Source organism: Corvus kubaryi, unplaced genomic scaffold (genome assembly GCF_017639235.1).
Source record: "Corvus kubaryi isolate FWS band 111438036 unplaced genomic scaffold, C.kubaryi_AGA036_p1.0 66, whole genome shotgun sequence".
NCBI classification, from domain to species: Eukaryota; Metazoa; Chordata; class Aves; order Passeriformes; family Corvidae; genus Corvus; species Corvus kubaryi.
The window spans coordinates 22886330-22914229 of record NW_024582054.1 but is presented as its reverse complement, the minus strand read 5'-3'; the positions used below and the strand labels follow the sequence as shown (position 1 = coordinate 22914229).

Here is a 27900-nt window from a genome sequence, read left to right as displayed (position 1 = left end):
AGAGCTCAAGGAGAGAAAAGGAGGCAGAAGTGCTCATCACTCAACAGGGAGAGCAATGGTTTAAAAGTTCCCAGAGCATGATCTCTGTATTCCTTGCACATCATGATTCCCCAAGAGAGCAGATAAATCCCTTGTCTTACAGGCAGGTAAACTGAGGCACAGAGAAAGTAAAGCACTGACTTAACTGTGTTCCCAAAATGAGTCTTGAGAGGAGGGCTGACTGCCAGGTGCCTGTTTCCTCCAGCTTCTGGCTGACCACCAGCTCATGCTTCCCCTTGGTGATAAGGAGTTCATATCTAGGTCATGGCCACACCTCATCTGGTCCCACATTGCAGTGAGAAAAACAAGACTGCAGTGAACTTCTGGGAGGGGGATACATAACCAAAAGTTTTTTGCCATTCGTGAGCTGAAAACAGGAGCAATATTTCCATTTATTTTAGAATTATCACCTGAGCTGATTAAAGCGGTTATCAACTTCAGTTGTTCTTTACATGTCATTTTTGTTTCACATTTCCAGTGTTTTCCCTGTGTGCACTGCATAAATTATTGAAACATTATTTTATTTTTCCATCCCCTTGTGACAGAAATAGGTTCTCTGAAAGCAAATCTTGTCCTAATCAGTTTTGTTTTTCTTGGTTTCTCTCCTCAACATTGCCACAGCTTTTGGGTTAGTGAACACTAGTTTGCTTTTGTGGAGAACAAAAAGTGCTGTAGGCTGATAAAGACAGGCTGCTAAATTAAAGGTTATTCCAAAGTACATCATTGGCTAGGAAACAATAGGCTTGTAAAACTTCTAGCAAGCTGGGTGGGAAAAGAAGATAATACACTGAAGATAGACAGGATGGGGATTGTCTAGACCCCAGCAGCCCTGCTTCCCATTGAGACCTAACCTCAGCACAAAACTTTCTTGGTTCACAGCTACCTCCAGAATTGGCCATCAAGAATATGAGACAGTGAAATAAGCAAACCCCAGGGTGCTGAAATATGGGCTTAGGTTTATATCTTATATAAAAACAGCAGACTAGTACTGTCCCTTCCTACCCTGTACTCAATTCTTTTTATACACTAATACATCAATACAACGCACCGTTACAGAAGCACACACTTAAAATGTTGCGCTTTTTTCTCTTTTCGAGTGTTATGTGTGCCATCCTAATTATAAGCAAAATAAAATTAAGCAGTGATATGCACATGAGTTCCTACTAAAAACAAATATCATAATCAAGTTTGATGTAAACGTGACACAAGCTGCTTAGCTGATAAGGGGTCTAAACTCTAGCTAACTACCTGTACTTTAAAATTAGCTCTGCTCAAAATATCTCAAGCAATACTATTAAAGAATCAAGTGACGTTTAGAATGTTAGCAGGACTGTTCTGGTTTTGAAGCACAGTTTCAAATAAAATGAATTTTAAACAGTTCAAAACGTTGCAATTTCTCACCTGCACATATGGCTTATGACAAATTTGAATACTGAGTGTTATCTGAATCTTAAACTCTGAACCAGTGTACACAAATACAGTTAGGGGGGTTGGGCACTGCAGTCAAATCTATTTGCTTCTCAGGCTAAAATTATTTGAACAGTTATTATTTTTTCCCTTTCCTTCCCTTGATTCTACATTCATGGTTCCCCTAAATGACACAAAATTATATATTGAATTTTTCCTCCCCTGTTACAAAAAATAGACTGGACTAAACCCATTAACTGGGGGAGTTAAGTCAATGCACATCATCCTTTTTGACAAACTTTATTGCCTGTTGCCAGTCTTTGCAGATAATTACAGAAACTTAAACACAGTTTGTCTTTACTGAATTTAAGGTAACAAAAACCTTTTTTCTATGTCCTACTCATACAGTGAGAAAGATCTCAGTTAACAGGGATTAAATCTACATGGCATTCTTATAATATACAGCACAATCTATTTCAGCAAATGTAGAAATGACCATTTTTATCTAACATTGCTGAAGCATTCCATATTTGACATAAAAAAGCCACAGCTCTAATATTAGATTTAAATAGTGCAAATTACAGCACATGTTAAATAACTATTCCCTTGTGTATTTATAGCTTTAGGTTCTGAACTTGCTGTCTTGCATATTTTTCAGGCAGTCATTTTAAAAAGTTTTCAGTCCCTTATTTAATTTTTATTATTATTAACATGTAGTTATTGTTGCCACACTAAAGATGATTTACAAATATTGTTTTGCTAATAAATGTGATGGAAAGGTTTATTCTTTCAAGATACTCATATGGCAAATATTTTTTCAACTAAATGGTTTCTTTTGGCAATTCAAATCCATTTTTTTCATTTTTAGTTTTGTTTTTTTCAAATACACATGCTTAATTTAGAAAGCAAAAAGCTAAATTAAAACTCTTCATACAAAAATGAGGAAAGATATTACTCCAGTCTGATTTGCCAATTACATTTTACCATAGTTTTCTAAGTAGTTGCTATCCTTTTTATTTGAACAATTCTGAGGCAAATTTTTTAGGGAATACAAATATTTCATGCAGATGAGTGGTACACCTAGCAACAGAAACTCATAGCAGCAAAACTTAGTAATCAGAGCGAGTCCAGAGGAGGGCCACAAAGTTGATTAGGGGGATGGAGCATGTCTCCTATGAGGAAAGGCTGAGAGAATTGGGACTCTTCAGTTTGGAGAAGAGAAGGCTTCAGGGTGACCTAATTCCAGCCTTGTAGTACATAAACAGAGCCTACAGGAAAAATGGAGAGAGACTATTTACAAGAGCATCTAAATACAGGACAAGAGGGAATGGCTTCAAACTGAAAGAAAGCAGGTTTAGATCAGTTACTAGGAAGAAATTCTTTACTCTGAGAGTGGTAAGGAACAGGAACAGGTTTTCCAGAGAAGTTGGAGTTGCCTCGTCCCTCTAAGTGTTCAAGGCCAGGCTGGATGGAGATTTGAGCAGCCTGGTCTAGTGGAAGGGTGGGGGGAGCAGGTTGGAACGAGATGATCTTTAATATCCCTTCCAACCCAGGCCATTCTATCATTTGTGGAATCACCCTGCCTACTATAGCTAGAAGAATAGCAATTAAAACCAGTAAGCAATAGTTGCCTACACAAGAGAAAATGACAAGTCAGGCTGAAACTTTATAGATATGGCAATAGCTGGGGAACAATGTATAAAATTTTGTTTCTTTGGGCAATGACTGCCTGAAATGTCACTGACTTTTGGGTATTTTGACTTTAGGAAGAATATAAAAATAATATGGAGGTTTTCTACAGCAACAAAAAAATCTTGTTTCTACCCCTCATCCACATTTCTATTTGAGACAGAGCTTTTAAAATCTAGATTAGAATAGTTAATCAGTAACTATAAAATAGTATAAAAATTATCTTAAAGAAGTTGTATTGTTATAGGTATCAAGTTTTCAGTAGTCTATATCTTGCAGTACTAAATACATTATCTTCTACTTCCCATAATGGAGGGACAAGTTTCTCTAGCTGGTTTTAGTGGGGAAGCAATTTTTATATGTTCACCTCTGTAGCTGAATACAGGAGCAATATAACAAGACAAGTGGATGGGTTACACATCCTGCTGATCTTCTTTATTATTATTAACAATTCAGGAGTCAGAGTCAGTTTTCAGTGGTAAATCATTCTAAATCTTTTTTACATGAATAGTATATGGATATATATTTTTTTTTCCAAGCAAAATATTCCCCACTATATAAGAAAAACTAGTAGATGGGTAACAGATGAGTTCCATGATAGGATACACAAGAGGCCCTGTCTCACTGCCTGCAAGCCAGCAGCCCTGGTGCCCTGGTGTTTGTCTTCAGCCCCTCGAAAGTAGAGCACTTCTGAAGTGCAACACAGAATCTTGAAGGAAGAAACACTAGCAGAACAATCTTGTCACTTCTCAAATAATGGGAATATATAATGGAAATATAATGTATTTAACTTCCTACAAAAAGGCTGGGTTATTTGGAACACCTACAGTGAGCCACACAGTGAAGCATTTGTAATAGTCAAACACAGTGGCTTAAGATATAGGGAAAGGAAATGGTCCATGAAAGACTGGTCTACAGAGTTAAATCCCTAAACTAGGCTCACCTCGCAGCCAATTTTGAAAACAGATTTCAGGTCAGGAAATGGTAGGGAATGAGTTTAAGTGAATGTCAAAGCCACTAACCCTTCACCACAAGAGGAGAAAAAGTAATTCATGAAATCAGCAAAGGATTAAGGCAATTCAGGTACCTCTACAATGCTAAAGAAAAGCTCAGAAAAGTTCAGAATGTGCCTTTGGGAACTGGAACCCCGATAGTCCACACTCACTGATAATTATCTCACCTTTGTGTTTTGTTTTGTTCTGTTTTAGACCTTCATCTCTCTTTTCAGGAAACAACCATTACCTGGATCTCAGGATAATCCCCTACACGGACCACTCCTAAAATGTTTTATGTCCAAGACTATCCCAAATCCAGCATTTCCTATCCTACTAAGTCCACCAGAACCATTGTGGGAAGGTTCATGCCTCAAAAGCCTCTTTACATAGTTTAGTTATACCATTCTTCCTCCTCCAGAAGCACATACAGACCTCTCCTTGCTGGTCCGTCACTCTCTTCAGAAGATACTCAATAGGAAATAAATCATAACCTCTGTTACAAAGGTTTGGAGATCAGTCTCTGTGTACAAGTGCCCCTCTCCCAAACAGAATGTCCCAGATCTTTCCATGTCTCCCTCACCACAAAGCCCTGGGTTACTGTAGCTGTTGAAACAACCAAGCACTGAAACAGGGCAGACACAATCTCCATCAGAAAGTTTCTACCCTCCAACAGAAGAAGATATATGAGGCTGGCTTTAAATTGATCTCTTATCTTAAATGACCATTGCTTCTAAGGCTATGGCTTCACTCAAGAATTAAAACTTTTAAAATTTTATTTATTCTTCTTGAATCACCCATACTCACACAGTAGCTTTGCCATACTGCCAAGTTACACCCAAACTGATACGTGAACTAGTTCAATACACTTGTGCTATCACTGCTGTCTCCCAAAGAAATCAGTACAGGTGCTAAAAGGAAAGGGCATTTCCCAGATAGGATCTACCACTTCAAATACATTTGATTTTTGATTCAAAACAACCTTCAGGTGTCAGTGCAAAACCACTCTTTTCTGTATAGCTTATTGGTAAAAGATGAGCAAAGAAATGGTTGGAAGGAACTCGGGTGGTGATTTGTTAATAATTTTGATTAAATTTAGTGTAGTCACATGGTTGCTGTTGCATTTTTATCCATGGATAATTATGGAGTCTGCTCATTTTATGAGATGTATTTTTAAGAGTTTATCAGTGGCTTGGGATGAGTGCTCTTTTGTTTAGTGATGTATAAATTTGAATAATAATAAATAACAAAGTGAAAGAGAATGAGGGAAGGGAGGAGACTGAAGTCTGGGAAGATGCCTCACTATGTATGTCTGTTGCATTTGATCACAGCATAGATGATACAGCAGTGGGCATTATAGAAAGCCCCAGTATAAATCAGATTACATAAATATTAATTGCCGTGTACTAACTGTGCACTTTACTGGAGTATATTGATGTTTTCAGTCAAAGGCTCATGTTATTAGCATACATTTAATGATCAGCCACTTCCCTTTACGCAGTTCTAGCATTTTGCTGAGCAGACACCAGAAAACAAGGCTGTGTTGGTGCACAGTGACACTGCCCTACAGCGACTTATGGGTTCACACTGGCTCTCCCCCGTGCTGCACCCTGTCAGCCTCACACTGTGGGGCACCACTCTGCTTCCCCGTGGGGCAGCCCAAGCTACAGACACCCTCCAGACTGACACTTCTCCATCAAAGGCTGTGGAGAGGGGGGATTTGTTATTGAAGATGTACCATATAATTTCAGTACTACCACAGCAGCTAAATATTTGGCATTTTGTCCTTGCTGCACTAGTTGTGGTATGACTCTATGACTTGTTGGACCACTATTAGCTTCACCGGCAAGAATTTGCACTCACTTTCATAAAAAGACTGAGACAGGACTTCTCTCAGATATTAAAATAAAGTATTAATTAAAAAGTTGTTCCTATTCAGAGTCAAACAATTGCATTCACCACAAAGTTAAATTTGGAGGGAAATTTGAGGTTAACCATCAACGTTAAAACATTAAAATAATACTGATTTGGACAATTTTGATGTGTTAAAAGACCTTCTTAATTATACAAAAATTCAAAGAAAATAAGGTATGCAAAAATGAAAAAAAGCCTAATTGATTGGTTAACATCGAAGAAACCACAAGAAACCTACCCTCTCTTCTGTCAAAATGTCATTAAACCAAGACATTACTATGGAAAAGCCTGATTTTGATGAAGCTGCACTTTCTACTAGTAAAAGATCATTTAAGGCATTTTTCTCATGATTAATACAAATAAGTAACAAGGTGTTCTTTTTCAAACTACTTGGGTACATTTGAGGAAAGTTATATTACTTTTAGGACTGTATGAAGCAAAGTGTTTTGCAGCTGTGCTGTACTATTACTCACCACAATTAAATCATGCAGTAACGAGTGCACATGTCACGCGTTTATTTGGGGTTTATTATGAACTTGTGCTGTGGTTCCGTGCTTTGTACCAGAGGAGTGAAAGCTGTGTTTCGGTGCTGCTTCCTGCATTTCACTGTGGTTGTTTGGCTGTGGGTGTTCATGCCTGCTGTGGGGTGGGCATACAGCTGTGGTGAGAGCACTGCACCGTCTGTGTGCTGAGTACAGCCTGCTCTGCTTTTATGTATAAACATGGAACGTGCCACCACACTTTGTGGCTGTGCCGAACGCCTTTAATATATGTTATGACAACGCTGCATTGTGCTCAGTATTATTGCTGCTCGCACTGTACTGTAGGCATGAATTTAGCTGTGTGATTATGCTATAATATCACTGGGCTCTGTGCTGCCCAGTTGTGCCAGGCTCACATTGTGTGCTGTGTGTTATAATAATGTTGACAGGGCTGAATGGCAGCACGCAGCACTTTGCAGCTCTGCTGTGCTCCTGCAAGGTGGTGCCGGGGCTTTGTGCGGTGCCAGGCTGGGCGAGGTAGCGTGGAGGGCTCCTCGCTTGCCTTGTGGGGATGTGCAGAATTAATGTTATGTAATCTGCACTTTGTGGGTTTTTTGCATTAATGTTGTGTGCTCTCTGCTGCTTGATTGTGGGGTATTAATGTCAAAATCTTCCATGATCTACTGCCATGTGGTTGTGGTGGTGCCTCTGATAAAATCGTGGCTTTTCTTAATAATGCAGAATTTTAAGAGACAACAAAATGTATAGGAATTGTTCTATATTAAAAATGCAGCATAATTGTATAATTACAATATTTGCATCATGCTAAACAGATTGGCTGGGTTATTTCAGATTCTTTAAAGTCGGGATGGCATCAGGCCTACAGTATTTCTGAACTGTTTTGCCCGTCTGCAGTTGTATAATGAAACACCACAAATTTTACCCGGCAATACTTGTGCTTTCTAAGTGCTGCATTATGAGCATAAAATTACCAAATGTCCTGAACACACTTACCAACACTGAACTAAAATCTCTTATCTCTCGCCCACAAATTTAGTCTCCACAGATCCTTTTTTTACAATGCTGAAGTAATAAATACATATATATTTACTTCTACAACGATTTTAAGGAATTAGAAGGAAACCCACACAGTAGTTTAGCAGTTAATTTACAACAGTACAGCTCTCGAGCAAGTATGTAAAACAAACACACATCATTTATTTCCCTCATTTGAAATCCCTGCTCCCTGACAAACAGACAGACAGACTCATACACACAGATCACTACAGCTCAAATTGGACATCAGAGAAGAAACTAGGACTTCTTTGCTATCATCCGTGATTGCCCTGAGGGTTGAGGAGTGGCCAATTTACAGCATGAATATAGTCTGGGGATACATGAATCATGAATCATGTTTGATGTATGGAAAGGCACAGTCACTCTGAAAGGCTGCAAATGCAGTCATCTGCTTTTTAAGCGAAAAAAAAAAAATGCTTTCAAAACAACAACAAAACCAGAGAGATGAAATACCTGGGAAATATTATTTAAAAGACACCATCTTTTCTTTTCTTTTTTTTTTTTAATTGGGTTAGAAGGGGTTACTTCATTATGCAGCAAATTAGAAAATTCATAATTTATCATTGCACCCAGTCGAAATGCCACCCAACTGAGTCGCACCCCTGTGAAAACCATCACATAGTAACAAACTGTCAAAGCCTGCTGCAGCCGACGGGCAAAATTAATATGCAAATGTATGCAAGAAATTAAAAAGCAGAATTACCCAGGCAAATGAGGTAGCTATACTTGAATTGTTAGAATTATGAATAATTACTGCGAATTTTCTGCTCCTAATATAACTTGTTTTTTGATAAACAAAGACTTAATTATCGAGATGCGCTGGAGAATTTCCGTGGCGCTCATTAATCTTGCAAAAAAAACAAGTCCCTAGTGCCCAAACCGTAATGAAGAGCGCGTGCCCTGAATCTTCAGAAAGATCAGAGGCACCAGGGTGCCAGGGCTAGAGAAAAAAAATGACAGTGCCAATGTCCCCTCCTGTACCCTGGAGTGTCATAACGTCTTCCACTAACTATCAAAGGGACTTATTTATGCCAGCAGCTGAGCTATAAGTCCAATTTACGATGCCTTAAGCAGTGGTGAAATGATCTGTTGATGTGCTATGGAAATGCCATCTTGTAGTAGCTCGATTTGGTCCCAGTGATACCAACACGATGAGGACCCTCTGCTCCTCTGTTAATGGATGCAGCATGACAGACCATAATACACAAGAGGGACAATCTTTTAGGACCAGTCTCAATGGTCCTCCATTAATCTTGGTTCTGCAGCACCGTGGTGTCCATGGGAACAAGGGCATTATCATAAGCACTGGTTTTAAATGTTCCCATTAGGGATTGCAATACAGGGGAGAGATGCATGGGGTGAGAGGGCTAGGGGAGACAGTCCACTATTAGTTTACACTATTTTTTATGACCTGGATTTGAACCATAATGGGTGGCTCAGAGAATTTTCTCTTCCTAAATAACATAAAGAAAACAACAAAGGAGGAAGCAGCTAAGTGTACAGCGTGGTGCAGTGCTGCATGTTCATCTTCTCTGTTTTTACAGCAAGAAAATCAGCTTGGCCCTGGTGGGCTGAGATAATTTACCATGAGAAAGCAAAGGGAAAATAACCCCAGGTACTCTCAGCACAGACCAAGTCGAACCCGCTGTGAGCTTATTATTACTTAAAAACTGGCATCTAAGTGGAAATGACTGACTCTCTGTCATTATCCCTATTACCACCATGATAAACCCAAGCAGATGATAAGGCAAAATTACAAAACATCAGTTCTGGAGCTCAGAGGCTACTTCAGATGCTCAAGGCAGACTGCATTTTCAAATGCTTCCTTCTCTACACTCAAGTCCCCAAATTTTCTGATGCCTTGACTGAACCATTTCACTGCATAGGCAAATTGTCACCTTTTAAACCAGGGCATCTGTCATTTTTATACAAGGATCTTCCACTCAGTCATTCTCACGCTTAATCCTCCAATTTCTCTACACATACAGAGCGGCTACAGCACCGTAACGTTTGAAATTTCATTCTCACAGTCTGCATTACACTCAGAAAGGGGAAGGATAGGGTGACAACTGCCTCACAGCTGACAGACAGGACACCCCTCCTGACTGCTGGGCTATATTTTTTTAATCAGCTGGAAGAGCAGCTTGCCTGGGGAGGGATGGAACTTCAGAGTGAGAAGAGGGGCACAAGCAGAGAGTACAAAAAGGTGCTTCCAATATCTTCCACCATCCTCTCACCCTTCACATTACCGTGGCCAAGAGAAGTGAATTTTCCCCACATATTCCTTCTGTCTCCTTCTTCAGCCTCTTGCTACAGAGGGGTGACTGGCACATCAGCATGGAATGCTGACTTCTCCAGCAGCTTCTCCCTGGTGCAACAGAGCTGGAGGGGACCCAGAAAGCAAAGTGTTGCTTAGGTCTAAGCACGTTACATCTGGCTTAGCAGGCTGATAATTCACTTCACTGGGTGTCTGTAAAAAGGGGTTATTACAAAAGGAGCAGTAATTGTGTCTGACATGGTTGCCTACCTCCATGCTGCTCAGCAAGCAGGACAGCTGCTGAAGTTCGTACCAATAAAAACTTTCCTTTTCCTCCTAGAGATGGATGAGTTTAATGTTCCAGTCCTGCTAATGCCCAGGCAAGGTTCCTACAAAGTATTCCCCAGTTACAAGTAGTGGTGTCACAGCCCTCATGGTTACTCTCAACACCCTGGGCTGAGTCATGTGCCCCCTGGGGCAGTGCCCCAGACCCCACCACCTGGTGATGTGGGTCTATGAAGGTAGCTGTCATCTCCTTCTATTTCAGATCATAGGATGAGCAGGATCATGCACTTGTTGACACTAAAACCTGCTTCTCAGCTAATGGCCACAGTGTAAGTCTCAGCATTTCATGGTGATGAAACCTCAGGAGTAATAATCCCATATGGTATCAGCTTTTGAAAAAGCCTCCAAGAAATAAAATTTCCTTCAAGACTGGTTTCTTGTTTTACCAGAATGCTTCAGTACAAATCACTGAGTCTTTCCTCCACCTCCTTCATGCACATGCATGGGGAAGAGATCCAAGTGTGCAAGATAGAAATTATTATCAGTGGCCAAAGACTGCACGGTTTAGATTCTTTACAATCAGTCTTTGCTTTTAGTGAACTGGGAAGGGCTATAAAATACCCTCTGCAGAGGCTGGGGCACCAGTTACAGAGAACTCCTATCCTCTTTCCCATAATTACTACATCTAGGCAGCATACCAGAAAAAGATCTACATATATATGTGTGTGTGCGTGTATGTATTTATGTAAATATATATGAATGTGTGTATGTTCCTGACAGATATGGGTGCATAAAGAAGGGTGGGCATGCAAGATAAAAGAGGGCTTCTTAAAATGCCTTTTGCAAGCTATTGCAACAGGACCTGGCTAAAAAATCAGAGAAATTACTTTCCAATAGAAGAGACTGACATTGTGAAAAGGCAAGCAAAGATTCCAGGTCCATATGAACATGCTACCACTCAGGTTTATACAACTCCAAGCCTCTCAAAGAAATGTAAATATTTTCAATCCAGGTCAGTGTGCTACCGTGGCAGAGCAGCACACACACCATGTGCACCTTTCTGACACAACAGTTGTTCAGCTTGCTACACAAATCCCAAAGGAGACTAACAATTTACTGTATTTAAATAACAAATATTTTAGGGTAGAAGAGCTATGCTTCTAGTTGTCAGCTTGAGGGTCTTTACAGGGATGAAAAGGGGGGAAAATATACTTAGATTATTGCTAGTGACCCACATACCGCAAAACATCTGCTGACAACATGGTTGGCTTCCTGCCCAAGTTCAACTCTGAGCTGTCTCCAGCTGATCATCTTTGCCCTCACCATAATCTGTAGAGTCCACAGCAAGCAAAGGAGATAGTCAGAGATGTAAAAAGCAATTTGACCAGTTGAATAAACACAAACCTGCATAAACATGAACACGCATACCTCTAACGTAAACCTGATCTTAAAAAAAGGTGCTACCATATAATACAAAATTCAGATTATGATTCTTTAGGTTAGAAGTAAGAACTCACTTGTGTTTAGCCTGGATCTTCATGTTTGCAAAACTTATGATGTCAAAAATTTTAGGTCTTAGAGAAATGCATGCACAATATGATTAGACAAAGCCCCAGAAACAAAGAAAAAGCCCCAAGAAATATCTTTTGTACTGTCGAGTTCCACCATTGTATTTAGTACAGAATTATTCTGTAATTATTCTGTAGAGAAAGAAACAATAATTCTAGAAGCATTTGTGTTCCATCCTTTTATTTACATCTGAAATAGTGTTAGCCTGTCATGCAAATGCACTGGTGTAACTTGACTGTCAACCTCACCTTTCATTGTTTGAGGTTATTTCTTTTTTTGCTATTATTTTTATTCAAATCATTAATTACTCCCAAGTTCCAGGTTTCTTGTGCTTTCTTTGCCAGCTAGGGAAGGCTCCTGGCTGGACCTGCTGATTGTGAACAGAGAAGGGCTGGTGGGTGATGGGGTGGTTGAAGTACCTAACGATCGCAAAACTAAAATAGTTTTTCATTCTTGGAGAAGCAAGGAAGGGGGTCAGCAGAACTGCTGCCTTGGACTTCCAGAGGGCAGACTTTGATCTGTTTGGGAGACTTGTTGAGGGAGAATTAGGAGTCCCTTAGGAGTCAGTCCTGACAGGCAAAGAATCAAGGAGGGCTGTACATTCTTCAAGAAGGAAATGCTAAAGGCACAGGATCAGGCCATCCCCGTGTGCCAAAAGACCAGCTGGCAGGGAAGAAAACCAGCCTGAATGAACAGAGAGATATGGCTGGAGCTCAGGAAAAACAGGAGAGTTTATGTCCTTTGGAAGGGGCAGGCCACTCAGGAGGACTACAGGGATATTGTGAAGTTATGCAGAGTGAAAATTAGAAGAACTAAAGCGCAGCTAGAACCTAGTCTGGCTACTGCCATAAAAGACAATTAAAAATGTTTCTATAAATACCTCAGCAACAAAAGGAGGGCTAAGAAGAATCGCCATCCTTTATTGGATGTGGGAGGAAATGTGAAGATGAGGGAAAGGCTCAGGTACTTAATGACTTCTTCGCCTCAGTCTTTAACAGTAAGACCAGTTATGAGGGTACCAGGCTCCCTGAGCTGGAAGACAGGGATGGGGAGCAGAATGAAGCACCTAAATTAGAGGAAAACTGGTCAGTGACTTGCTACACCACTTAGACACACGCAAGTCCATGAGGCCAGATGGGATCCACCTAAGGCTACCGACAGAGCTGGTGGAAGTCCTTGCTGAGCCACTTTCCATCATTTACCAACAGTCCTGGTCAACTGGGGAGGTCCAAGGTGACTGAAAATTGGCAAATGTGACACCCATCTACAAAAAAGCCCAAAAGGAGGATCCAGGGAACTACGAGCCTATCAATCTGACCTTGGTACCAGGAGCAGATCATCTTTGGTGCCATCACACAGCACATACAGGACAACCAGAGGATCAGGCCAGCCAGTATGGGTTTAGGAAAGACAGTTTCTTCTTGACCAACCCAGTGTTCTTCTATGACAAGGTGATCTGCTTAGTGGATGAGGGAAAATCTGCAGGTATTTTCTGCCCAGATTTTAGTAAAGCCTTTGACACCATTTCCCACACCACTGTCCTGGAGGAACCAGCTTCTCATGGCTTGGATGGCATACCCTTTGCTAGGTAAAAAGCTGACTGATCACCAGGCCCAGAGAGTGGTAGTGATGGGTGCTACATCCACTTGGTCACTACTGGTGTTCCCAAGGGCTCAGTCCTGATTAATATCTTTATCGATGATCTGGACAAGGAGATTAAGGGCACCCTGAGTCAGTTTGCAGATGAGACCAAGTTGGGCAGGAATGTTGTTCTGCTGGAGGGTAGGAAGGCTCTGCAGAGCGATCTGGTCAGGATGGATCAATGGGCCAAAGCCAATGGTATGACTTTCAACAAGGCCAAGTGCCACATCCTGCCCATGGGTCAACAACAACCACTGCAGCTCTACAGGCTGGGGGCAGAGTGGCTGGAAAACTGCCCAGCAGAAAAGGACCTGGGAGTGCTCGTCAACAGTGGCTGAACATGAGCCAGCTGTACCCAGGCAGCCAAGAAGGCCAATGGCATCCTGGTCTGGATCAGCAATAGTGTGGCCAGCAGGACCAGGGCAGTGATTTTCCCCCTGTACTCAGCACTGGTGAGGCCACACCTCAATCCTGTGTTCAGTTCTGGGCCCCTCAGGACAGGACAAGAAAGAAATTAAGGTTCTGGAACATGTCCAGAGAAGGGCACTGGAGCTGGTGAAGGGTCCAATCTAAATGATTTCACTTCTATTCTATTCTATTCTATTCTATTCTATTCTATTCTTTGTTCCTGCATTCAGGTACTCATTCTCCTTTTTAAACTCACTTGACTGCTTAGAACACAGTCATAATCATACCTGATTTTGTTCAAATTAATAATTACTAATTTGTGACCATAAGGGGTTTTTTTCAGCTTGTATTAAAGATGTAAGAAATCTTGCCATGCAATTCGGAAAGCCATAGAGAAGTCCCTTATTTTAGTGTTACCCACAGACAGTACCGGTTATTTTGTTGTACTTTTTATTAGTATCAGTAAGACTATTGTTTCTTCTCAGTAAAGGCCAAAGGATACTGTTATTCAGCGGGAGGAGAGGGTGTTCAGCCACCTCTCATTACAGTCTTTTCTGGCCCAGCAGAAAGCCTTGAACTGTCTCCTAAAATTCCTAAACCGGCAGCACCTGTACTTGGGTGAGGTCTTGTAGTACACAAACTGTTTGGACAATTTAAAATACAACTATATAGAAATGTAACAGAAAAATATAACAGCAAGCGACAGAAAACATGATCCCTTAGGTGCCATAGCTGGAGGCTTAGTGGCAGATGATGCTGCAAAATGGCTTCAAGATGGGATATTTACAAAATTGCTTTATGAGAATTTTACACTGCTAATCACAAGGCTCTAATAATAAGTCTTCCCTTACTTATAGAAATCTAAGCACTAGCTTTCATTTTCAGATATTGCCTTTGCTAAACTGTGTTAGAAACTTGTAATATTCCTTTTTCATTTCTAGACACAACTTCATATCTGACAATTTCAGCATTGCCTTAGCCCTTCTGAATATACTAGAAACAGAACTCCTCATCTGATTAATTGTAATCATTTTTAGTCATTATTTCTTCTTAACATATATTGGTATAGCAGATTAAATATTATTTATAGCTTTAATTTGTGTCCTGTTTGGATTGTACAATCACAGGACTAACTTGGCTATCTCTATTATCATATTGTTTTATACTGCTCCTAAAATTAATATCCATTCTTGTCTTTAAGTGTTTTATTGTACTTGTCTTTCTTGCTTTGCATTGCATCGTCCATGATTAATTCTGTTAGCCAAGTGCATATGGCCTGCTTGGCTATCATCCATTATCTTCATCATTGTTGCCTCAAAATGAGCACTTTATTATTACTTTTTTCATCTTTCCAATTACCAGATGTGCTTTTGCATTCCCTTACTTTTCCTACTAGACTGAGATCTACATTTAGAGTAAAAGTCCCAGCTCATTAGTAATTGAAGATTAAGTGATTTTTCCCTGGTTAAATACAGAAAATTTGAGGGTCAATTCCAGTACTATAGAAATAAGCAACTTCTGAAAAACAGAATCAAGAATGCTTGGCTGTTCCTCTAGAAAGAAAGCTTCATTTTTTGTCAGAAAATTGGTAGTTTGGTAGATGATTTAGATAAAAGCACAATTTCCTCTGGAAATCCTGTAACTACATTTGATTCTAGTATCTTTCTGAAGTCTCTCTCACAAGTCTTATCTAAGCTGAGTTTTGCCCATACCTGCCTGTCCCATAGCTGATTTCCTGGAATGCATCCCCTCACTCTCAATTAAAAAAATTGCAATCACAAACCCTCAAAAAAAAAAAAAAAAAAAAAAAAAAAAAAAAAAACAACCGAAAAACCACACAACCTGAAAAGATTGTGAAAAAAGTCTATAGGCAGCATCTCTCACTGGGAAAAGCCTATTGCAAGGTTTCCAGCCCAATTTTTCAGGTTCAGACAACAAAGCATGGTTCAGTGTGCCAGCACCTGAACACTTCTCTGACTGCATTCAAACCCCTAACCATGCAATGTTCGTTTAGCCACAAGGTTAGCTGAGCTAAATGTGACACACAGTAAAAAACCTTGACAAAGTAAGGATAGCTTTCTTTGTTTGTTGTTTTTGTTCATTTCGTTCATATAATTTAAAGAAAAAAAACTTTTTTTGCACATAACACCTCAGTCCACTCCAATATTATTTCTCTAAGTGTCTTAAATACAGTTAGGGTATTCTTTTTTTTTTCTTTTTTTTTTCTTTTTTTTTTTTTTTTTTTAATAGTCCCATTATTGAACATTTAAAAAATGGCTAGAGGAACATGCCACAAACTCTTCTTATGACATAGATATTTCTAAGTGCCCACAGTTTTCTTTCTATATAAGGTCTTTTGATTAAAAAAAAAATTAAATAAGGGAATATCTATCTCTCAAACATTTGTACTGTAAATCTGTTTCCAGGCAGGAACCTACTCATTGCCTCACAAAGTAATGTTGGAACCAGACCTGTGCATGACCCAGGGATACATAAGGGAAATGTTATAAGATAAGTAAGAGAGGAAGCTGGCAGACAAAAACATGCTAGCTTCTGTTTTCTGACCTAAGTATGCTGCTCTGGGCATTTTAGAAAAATCTGTTAATAATCACTTTGAAAGAGGAAGAAAACATTACAACAGGAAAAAATCCCATAAAGGGGTGGGAGAATGTAGGCTGAAATGTTCAGAAGTGATTAAGGTGACAAGTTTCAAACCTCCCCCATTATTCTGATTTTCAAGAGACAGGCATGTAGTTCCCAAAGCTCGGGTGCCTGAATAAAGCAGAGCACCAAGTTGTAGAGTCCAGGGCAGGTCAGAGGAACAGTTGAAGTGCTCCCACTTACAAGCAAATTTGCAAGATTCTTTAGTGCTCTGGCACTTAGCCCAAGCTTTTAAAAGTATTTTAATTGTTCAAGTAGCACTGTATAATTAGCCAGTCTTATGCTGACCACTGCCTCTGAAAATTCTTTCAACTGTCCCTTTTTGAGTATCTCAGAATTGAGGCTACCTTCTTCCCCTAAAGAAAAAGCTTTGCTCCTCAGGCAAATTCTTCCACTTGATCTCTCTAGATCTGATGTTAATACCTTCATGCCTCTCTATAGCCTCTTACTCCAGGCATAGTGACATTTACTTCAACAGAGCTCTGCCCAAGTGTTGTGCCGTAGTGACATATCCAGACTTGGTTCTTCTGTGCCTGCAGAAGTAAAAGATGTCCCACATGTATTAAGATGACAGGGCAATGTGTTGAAAACTTCTACATATGAAGAATCTTAAGATACCAGATCAAAAGAGATTGCAGAAATGATAAATGTCAGTTATACACTGGCAGGTTAATATGATGGCAATGTCTGGATTTTCATCTATACATCACCGGGAAAAGTTTGACAAGTCTGGGATAGTATGGCATGGCTATTTCTCTCAATTGGGCTGATATTTGCTTGATCTGTTTTTACCTTAATAAGTTTGCTCTGAGCAGAAGAGCAACTCTGCATCTTCCCTCCTGGCAAAAGATACACAAAATACCTTTTTATCTTAATGAACAGTTTGCATTCTTCTGCAGGAATTCAGAAACTTGCTATTGCTAAAATATCCTCTCTATCTTTTGGTACTGCGGTTGTATTAGCAATGGCAGATTGCTTTTGGTAACCCTTTGTTCTGAAGTTTTAGTAACAAAGTGTCTGGATACAAAACTTTGTCATATTATGTTTTGAAGATTTTGTAGCAGTAGAAAGTGGAGTGTGTCTGTGAGCATTTATAATGGAGAAAAGCTAAGTGATAAAGCGCACCTTTAACATAATGACAGTAATTCAGTCTCAGACAGTGAATGCTATTATACCCTCTTTTAAAGACTAAAATCAGTCAATTGAAATGACAATTATGATAATCCTCATGTAATGAAGATTATTTTGAAACAAAAATCTTTTTTGTTGTGTGTGCCTGTGAGTGTGTGTGCATTTACTGGACCCAAGTACAATCTCAAAATTCTCCTCGGCTGGAAATTCTATTCAAACATAACAGTATTTTCTAACCATTCTGCCGGTTTCAGTTGATATTTAGTGCAAATTGATTTCTTTAAAAAAAAAATCATAGCATCATTAAGGTTGGAAAATATCTCCAAGATCATCTGTACAGATGTTTTGAGGAAATACTCTGAGCATAGAGCTTGGAGAAATGGGCAGCCTTAATAGAAGTGGTTAGCTTGATCACTCTGAGAATATGACATGATACTGCCTTCCGAAAGCACCCCATGTTTTACCTTATGCACCCTGTGTTTTACCTTAACTTTCTAAGGGAAGCTGCTGTGAGCTCCTAATGCACCACATAGGTAATTAACAGTGATCAATAGTTCCAGCAAATATTGTTCTAACTGGGAGTCAGCCTGTGATAGGTGGCCTGTCCCGGTCATCTGAGTTACAAGAGAACATACTGATCACGTCAATTTAGTTCTTATATGGGCTAAATTTTCAAAGAAGTCTAAGGAAAGTCTAATCCTACAAAACTGCAACTAAATTTATAATTCTTCTTGTCTTCCTTTGAAAATCTCATTCTGTTTTAACAAATCAAGGCACTCAGAAACATTGTACAGCAGAAGTAAAATGACACAAAAGCCACTACAAAGATGTGCACATACAGGGAGCTCAAATGAAAAGGAAGATAAAGAAAAGATTTGCTGGGTAAAGGAGGTGATAAAGAAGGGAATAAAGATGAGATGACCATAGGCCTCCATGGTCTGATGTGAATGTTACATATGAAGCAGCTGCCCTATGAAGCAGCTCTGACCTGAAATACAGCAAATATTAGTATTAAGATTACAAAAAATATTGGAGAGATACAGGTATACTTGAGTTAAACAAGAAGGATGTTTGTTAGCAAATGTAGCTACACATTTTGTATATTACTGTCTGCCTCAGTTTTTTTTAATCTCATAATGACACTCCTTACTCTGCAAAATACTCTTCTAGGAAAACTGATATGTAAATACTGGTAAATGTTCTTTTGTTCAAGATTTTCTACTTTCCATTGCTCAGTTGATTTAAAAGTAGAGAACTCATGATGAACCTCACAGAGAATCCCCAAGAGATTCCCTTAAGCCAGGTGGCAGTTTACTTGTAGTGTTTAGCATATATAGGGTGCATCCCTTCTTTGTTGAAGAATGGTAATTAGGATCAGGTGAATTTGTATTTTACTAGCAGAGCTTTATTCATGTGAACTACCCTAAAAGGGAAGTTCATATTAATGAAGCTGGTTATTTCTGGTTAATAAAGATGGTTATTTCTTCTTAGACCTGACCTAGTTCTAATAATTTGCCATTCAAAAGATGCAGAACTTAGATCTTTGCAGGAAGTTGTTACAATTCACTGTGAACAGTGGCCTAAAAGGGTTGCTGTATGCAGTCAAATACATTGGCACAGTAGGGAAATGTGATCTTTTCTAAGGCTATTATTCTAATCATTTCATCTAGTCCCTTGTCCAAATATAATATGCACTGGCACAAAGTTAATTTAATTTTTTTTAATCCCTGCAACAGTACAAAAACCCATGACAAAGCAGGGTGTCAAACATGTGCTTTTAGGAAGTCCTTCATTGCCTGTTAATCATGGATTGCAATTGTGTCAAAGTGATCTAGATGACATTGCTCTGCTGACTGTTTTGTGGTGATGTTTAATAGCTGGAAGGCCAAATGCAGTACCTGGCATTCACTTTAAATATGCCTTAGTACTGAGTGCAGCTTCACATCGTGAAACACATCTCAGTCGTGAACAGCTGATTGTACCCTTACGCACTCTTTTTTCCTGGTTTTTTTTTTTGATAATGTCTTGGCCCTGATCCTGACAACAAACTTCACCCTGGCTCTGCATGAGTCCCTAAAGCAGCAGTGAGGACTTCAGCTGGAAAGTTTGCCAGGCTGCCTTCTCAGGCTTGAATCCACTGCAGCACAATGGCCCCAGAACTAGCTAATGAAATTGCTGGGCAGATTTTAAAAGTAGCGTCTAAATCCCCCAGGCCAAACTCTGCCCTGGTCTCACATCAGCAACCACAGAAGAGAACTCAACTGGCTGTCCTCTCCTCCTCCTCCTCCCTCCGCTGTTCGTGAGTAAAAGGAACAAAGCATTTGTGTCTTTCAGCTGCTCCAGAAAGCTGCATCATACCTGAAGGTCTGATATAAGAGACCCACGGGAGCAGGCTGAATCAATTCTCCTTTTTTTCCATCCTTAGCTGGTGACTAATACCAATGTTGAGAGCCCCAGAGACATGCACATGCTCAGCAGTCGTTTCAGTGGGAATCAGGCACTCAAAGGCACCAGCAGTCCAGGCCCATGTTCTCGCCCAGCATTTTGTCTTCAAGGCTCCTTGCAAACTCCTCACAACATTCTTGAGAGGTATCCCTACCTGTATTGTCCTGAAGGGAAAACTAAGGGAGATAATTAGAGCCTTGTAATGAAGTAACATCTGACAACCTGCAGCCCAATCTGCTATCTGGGTCAATAGATAGATTATGTCCTTGGACTGACTAATTGTAGGCACCTAATTGTATTAACACAAAAGCAGTGATTCACGCAGTGGCAAAGAAGTGTTCACCCAGCAGTCCTTCCCTCTTGGAAAATTACGTCACCCCAGGGCTCTGATTCACGATCTCTGTCAAATTTAACTGTGCCAACTAAAGAAGTTGCTGCTGCTCCTGTCACAGCTAGGTCTGAACACCCCTACTGAGGAATGAGATAGCAAATATTCTCCCTTATTAAGGACAAAATATAGGATTGCACATTATCTTGGGAAAATACTATAAGTCCAAGACTGAAAATGGATAATATGCTACTTTCATTATGTGCAAGGAGGTGGAATGAATCACTGCCTATTTCTGCCTCAGTTTCTGTCTTTATTGAAGGAATTGTCAAAACAGGACTTAAACGAGCAACTAAATGCTCAACCCCATCCTGAGTTGGTGGACTGGACATTGGCTGATCACACAGAGCAGCTTGGAAATTCCAGCCTTGAAATCAATAGATGTTTGGGGGGAAAAAGGAAACTCCACTCTCATGCTTAAGACTTACTACTGTGAAAACTGATCTAAATAATTTCAACTCAGATAAGCAGATTTTAATTTAGGGATTCTGACAGAGTTTATTTCTTTGCTGATATTTTTTGCTAAAACTATCTAGTTTATCAATGGAAAAACTCTAATATTTCCATGCCAAATGTCAACATATTTAAATTTTGACCAAATGAGAAGGTTCTGAAATTGAATTCCACAGAAATGTGTATTTTGATTTTTTTGAATCATTGTGTTGTGTGGAGAAAGATTGCAATTGCCTGAAGGACTAAAATTCACCAAATAGTTATTGGCAATAACTAAATGCATTCTCCTATAGGGAAGATTGGTTCCATTACTATACACTTAATGCTGTAAAAAGTCTTTTCAGCCTCAAGTGTTTAGGATTTAGCTTTTTTAATTATTTCCCCTTCCTCCCCTGCATATTATTGCTGTCTCAGAAGTTCATGTGTATTTTACTGACTTTGAAACAACGTTTAGAGACACTAAGGAAGAAAAAAAATCACCCACCAAAACAAAACCAAACCTCAGATATTACTATCTGTCTCATAGGCTGAAATGCAAAGCAATTGCATTCCATCAGAAATACATGCTTTCTCTCCTCTATTACAGGCATTCCTCAGTATACAAATTCTATTTGAAAATTTAGACAAGCATTACATTCTGTAGACCTGGGTTTTAACAGAGTAACATGATGAATTTCAGAAGCATCAGCATAAATATGAGTGCAGATTGCCTGGGTTTGTATGCAGCTACATCCATCCTTCAAACTTTTTTTTAACCTACCTTGTGGCTAATGACCTCAGGTGGGAATATGAGAGTATTGCATTTAAAAAACAGGAAACTTACAAGCACAAGCCAAATGTAGGCTTTCTGCTGTTATATATGCTCTGAAGAGACAGACCAAAATCAGAAACTTAATCACAACACCTTCAACTTATTTTCACTAGAGTTGGAGTCAGAAGAACAACAATTCCTTTTTTGATTTTCCATCACAGAAGTCTGACAAAAGCAAAATACAGTGTTGGACACTGACTTCTAAAACACTGTAGAGGCTGCACATTCTGCAAGTGATCTTCACTCTTTAAGAGAGGGCTTTGACACCACAGCCCTGTGAAAGACAGCTGGAGAGGGATCCACACTCGCTACTTCAGCAGCATCTTCCATCCCAGGGGCCCACAGTCACTCCAGCCTCAGGAGGACCCAGAGCCTCTGAAGATACCAGCTCCCACCAGGAAGCTCATGGCAAACAGCTGCTAATGGCCAGCTTCATCACCTTTTCTTCTGCTAAGCTTTGCCAAGCCAGGAAACTGTTGTTTTCAGGTTGCTCTGAAACCAAGTATCATTTAGGCATTGGGAAATAACTCTCTGTTTGAGAGTTCACCATTAAAGATAGTGATATTATATTAAAAATAGTAATAAAAGCCACTTACATAATTTTCCATTTTTTTACAATTAAAGAATGCCAATTTATTGAAAAAAAAAAATAACAGTCCACTTACATCCAGTAGAGTGAGCCAATAATAATGATGTATTTTACAATGTATGAACTTTGCCATGTGCTGTAGAGGTATCAAAAAATCAATACAACTAAATTGACAAGTTTGTCAATGATTGAAATTAATTTCTTTTTTTGTGGCACTTCACTAAACTGAATTCCATAGTGTCATATTAATTAACATCCCACTCAGATGGTCCATGTAGATGGAAAACAACTAGGTTATCTCTGGGCACTTGCAGTGAAAAGTTTGTATTATAAGCAGAATAAAACAGTGGAAGATATTCACATGGAGATGCTCATTATTTATTTACTAATTTAATTGCCAAGATAATTGAAGTAATCAAAGTGAAAATTTCCAAAAGATGCCAGTTATTTTCAGCTGGACTCTAAGGACCCAGTGTTTTCTGAAAATGTATATTTGTGACATTCCAGAAAATCCATGTCTATATGATGCAGATTCTGATGCAGAATCACAGTCTTTGACCAGAAGAAGGCCATAAGACCCAGTAATGCATTTATAAAATAAGCAGCACACTGACTAAACTGGGTAGCTCTGTCTCATGGAACTTAGAGAATTAAAAACAAACAACAAAAAAAAGAAACAAAACTTAAACAGGGGCACAGAGGAAAATCCTTTGCAGTTTCTCAGTATAAACTTGTGGAGGTGCTCAATTTAATATTAAAAATGTGTGAGATTAAGTTTAGAGGGCTGAACCACAACTGTTTTGAAATCCTATGAAAATAAAAGGGATCAGAACTGTTAGCTGTGATACGCAGTTCTAGTTCTGTTTTAGGGAATTTGGAGAATTTAATTTAAAAGACCCTTTGGTTTTTCTCTTTTTTTTTCCTATTTACATTCCAGACAACAAAGAGTATGGGGGTTTTTTCAGACCAAATATTTTGTTATTTGCAATTATGTTTCTGCAGCTGAAATCAAGCAGCTGGAATAGAGGTCCTCTGAGATGGATGCTAAGGACCATGTTTTTCACCTTGGTCTTTGGGGCCATGCCCTTAATTGGAGCTTAGTGTCCCATTAATGATTATGCCTCCTGGGATTTTTATGACCATTTCAGAAGTGCAGTTTCTGCCTAATGTACTGCTGAACAACAAAGAGTCCTTGTAGTCATATCCCAAAGGCCCCCCTATTAAATATACAGCAGATCTCAATTAACCTGACGTTTTAAAACCACAATAGCTCTACAGGCTATCTGCTTTGCAAAGTCCCTGGTCTAAACTAATAGCATTTAATTTTCCCCTAATGCAGTTCTGTCCATATGCAAAGACCAGCTTGTATGTGACACTAACAGTTGACTTTGTGCTCTGTTGTGACCAGGAGAACCGATTTCTGTATACATGGGTATCAGTTTCAAGGCATTAGGATACTGAAATTAACCTTGATTGTATCTCAGAGTTCAAAATAGCTGCAGGTTTAAAGAATAACCATGAGTTCCTATGAAGTTTGAGCCACTGCAGGAATTGTGTCACAGCTCTGAGAGACTGGGAGGGTGGATTTGAAAAAGAAGGTGATAAATTCACTGATTTCAGAAGCAGTGTGAAAAGACAGAGCTGAAATATTTCCTTTCTCAGGAAGTAAATTCTACTTTCTGAAAAACCTGTGACAAGCCAAATCTTAAAAAAGACCAATTAATTAACAACAAAAATACATAGACAACTATGTTACAAAGTCAGATTCCCAAGGAAAAAGTAGCTTTTAAGTAAGGAAATTTATGCAAGCTGTTATTATTTTTACATGCTCAAAAATATATTTTCTGAGCTTTCTAGTAGGCTTTCTCCAACTTCAGTTTCAAAAAGGCCTGATGACATAGCCACAAAGAAGTGTATTTAACTTCTGATCCTCTGAATTTACTGAAGCAAGTAGAGATAAAAAACATAACGTCTGCACAGGCTCAAAGTAAATAGCTCAGCACCAGATATATATTTGCACATGTCTAGTAGAGGAAATTAAAAGCTTTCCTTTGTTGCTTACCTGAATTTCTGAGATTTAGGCTCCTAGCATGCTCCTAGAATGATCCTAGGATGCCTTCCTTGCTGACTGATTCTCTATTTCAATTGGAAAACCATATCAATGAGAGGAAAAATCTGGTTTCCTGCAAAAAGCAGAACAGAGCAGTGTTTGCAAAGTTATGGGAGAGGGGAAAAAAACACAAAGAACAAAACAAAGACGCGAAAGCAAAGAGTGTGTCCATTCTTCATCCACAACCCCATCATTCACTGGGAGCTGAGATTTCTCTCTACCTGCAGCTGAACAACTTCTCCTGAGCTTTCAAAAATCAAAGTAAAATTTTAAAAACTGAAAGTTTGAATAAAAACCAAACCAAACAAAACAAAAAAAAATCAGTGAAAATTATTCTGTGAGAATGCAATTTGTTTCCAGAGAGAAAGCCTTTAGCAAAAGAAAAACAGCTACCAAGTACTCTGTCAAGGGAGAGACAGGCATAGTGGCCTAGGCACTGTATTAAGTCTCTGGAGATACCAGTTCAGAACAACAGGTTTTTTGTGTGAGCCAATGTCAAAAACACCAGCTGCTAGAAGAACATGAGGATTCAAAACTTTGATTTCCTTAAATATCTAAATTTAGTTCTTGTTGCAAAAGTATAAGTTTAAAGAAGTATGCTACAGGAAGCAGATATTGGAGGGGGTGAGGGGGAGCAGAAATGACATTAGTTCTGGGCTGTGATCTGTTACATTTCTATGAATAGATTAACTCTGAAATTCATTCCACTAAATAATTCCTTCCAGCCAATAGCTTTCAGGTTCTGATTCATCATCCTAAAGCTATAACAAATGATAAGGCTAATTTGAGGTCCTCCTCCATAAATAAGGTCCAGCTGAGCATAGAGAGGTATAATTTGTTGTAGAGAGCAAAAGACCTACGCTGACCATACAGAATGGAATGTTACTCATCACTGATGGTTGGAAAGTGCCTCTTGATGAGAAGGGAAGTCATTTTGCTCTGGCTCCTAAACTGTTCTTCGAGTGCTGCTCAAAAAATGCCCAACCGAACAACAGCCCAAAAACATAAACACTCCTCCACTGCCCTGTTTCTCTTTTGCTGCTTCTTCTACTAGTAGTCATCTAACATTTTTCTATATGTTTGCAGCTTGCTGATTTAATTCATCAACCTGGTAAGGAGATATGCCGTTTAACATCTTTGTTGGTGACATGGACAGTGGGATCAAATGCACCCTCAGCAAGTTTGCCAAAGACACCAAGGTGTGGTGCCATTGATACAATGGAGAGAAGAAATTCCATCCAGAGGGACCTGGACAGGCTTGAGAGCTGGGCCTGTGCAAACCTCATGAAGGTCAACAAGGCCAAGTGCAAAGTCTTGAACCTGGGTTAGGGTAATCCCAAGGACAAATACAGGCTGGGCAGCAGTGAATTGAGAGCAGCCCTGAGGAGAAGGACTTGCGGGTGCTGGTGGATGAGAGGTTGGACATGACCCAGCAATGTGTGCTTGGAGCCCAGAAAGCCAACTGGATCCTGGACTGCAGCAACATAAACAAGACCAGCAGGTCAAGGCAGGTGATTCTCCCCCTCTACTCCTCTTTTGAGGCCCTACCTGCAGTACTGTGTCCATCTCTGCAGCCCCAACATAAGAAGGAGGTGAACCTGTAGGAGTGAGTCCAGAGGAGCAACATGAAGAAGCTCAGGGGGCTGGAGCGCCTCTCCTAGGAATAATGGCTGAGAAAGTTGGGATTGTTCAGTTGGGAAGACTCCAGGGAGCCATTATAGCAGCCTCACAGTACTTAGAGGGGGCCTACAAGAAAGCTGGAGAGGGACTTACTTTTTACAAAGACATGTAGTGACAGGACAAGGGGTAACAGCTTCAAACTGAATGAGGGCAGGTTTAGATTAGATATCAGGAACTGAAAGAGGGCAGGTTTAGATTAGATGTTAGGAAGAAATTCTTTACTGTGACAGTGGCAAGGTACTGAAAGATGTTGCCCACAGAAATTGTGGACACCCCATCCCTTGAAGTGTTGAAGGCCAAGTTGGATGGGGCTTTGAACAACCTGATATAGTGGAAAATATCCTTGCCCATGGCAAGGGAGTTGGAACTAGGTGATCTTCAAGGACCTTTCCAACCCCAACCATTCTATGATTCCATAATTTCCCTCTTTCTGCTAAAGTTATTATTTTTCTGATGTTTTCCTTATTAGATCTACTTTCCATATAATCAAATGAGGTGAAAAGCAGAGAGGACCTCCAAGTGTCAACCACAGTAAGCTGTTAGTCTAGCCCATGATGACAACATAAAACTGTGCCTATCAGCTCACTCCTGTTGAAAGGCAGACTTGCCCCCTCTCATGAGGCAATGGCTCTGTTATCAGGATGAGTCAATTACAACTCAGCAGAGAAATACCTACTTTTTTGTTGTTGCTGTTTTTATTTCTGGCCTAGTTTCTGTATTTGAGTGAGTTAATTTAACTCAAACACTCAAGTCCTGAGCCAAACACATCCCAAGGTAAGGAACATAAGTGCAGTTCTGAGCCAAACTAGGAGTTAGGGTACAGGAGAGTTAAGCTCTACTCCCTGACCATGATAATCTAAAACATTGTCTCAGATGGTCATGAAAAAATGCCTTGGGACACAGAAAACTGAAATGACTCTAAGGTAATTCCACTGAAAATTTTGGTGAAGTTATACCTCACCATTATCAAAAGAAGGATGTCCCACTAAGCCAACTAAATTGATGAATCAACAAGGGGCAAATCGTGAGAAGAAAAGTGGTTTTGCCTAGCTTAAAGAGGTGACTTAACACAACAAAATATAGAATAATTGCCAAGCTAGTCCATGGGAGAGGACCGGAGTGCACAGCTCAGCATGAAAAGAAGAGGTGACAAAAAAGCAAAAGTTGCTGGTCATGGTTTACAAATTTACCTGGTGCTTTTGTGCTCACCCGCCTCTTATCTGAATGCCTGCAGCCAGCTCAGTGAATTTCCATTAACTTCTCTGTGAGATAGCTAAGATTTCCCATGTCTTGCAGATGGTGAATCGAAATAAGGAGTACTCAAATAAAAAATATGGATCTTCCTGGAATGTGAACTAAAGATCTACTATGTTCTCTGGTTTTAGCAAATAAGGACAAGTCGCTTCTGGTTCTGAAGACCCCGGCGATGGAAATAAATGAAGGAGACAAATGACAGAACTTACATCAAAAATCTGCACTCAGCACACTCCTCACAGAAGCCTTGATTATTCAATGCATACTATGTTCCTTCACAATGTTTGTATTATTAAATAAAATTTGTAACATTAAAGATTTTAAAGTGAAAAACTTCAGTAAGTGCATTGAGAATGCAGCAAATGCACTTCAAGCAGAAAGCTGCCTTTATCATTATAATAATAGTATGGAAGAGCTGTATGAAAAAAACCCAAAAAATCAAGTGTACAAATTATCCAACATTCATTCCATGACATCCTGACAGCTATGTTAGTCCTGACAAAAATATCCAGGAGGACGGCACATTGCAGATGGCACTTCATAATGCGTTCACTTAAAAGCAGTCATTCGCTACCTCAGAGAGAGTGCAGCTTGATGAAGGCCATAGGACACTTGGTT

The 27900-nt window shown here is 39.6% G+C and overlaps 1 long non-coding RNA gene across 1 annotated transcript in view; it reads right to left on the bottom strand.

The window, feature by feature from the left end:
- LOC121673960 overlaps positions 1–27900 on the bottom strand; it is a 163938-nt gene that overhangs the window by 118949 nt on the left and 17089 nt on the right. The window contains exon 2 of the long non-coding RNA XR_006019375.1: positions 24301–24421. This is a non-coding gene — a long non-coding RNA (uncharacterized LOC121673960). The remainder of the gene's footprint in view (positions 1–24300; positions 24422–27900) is intronic.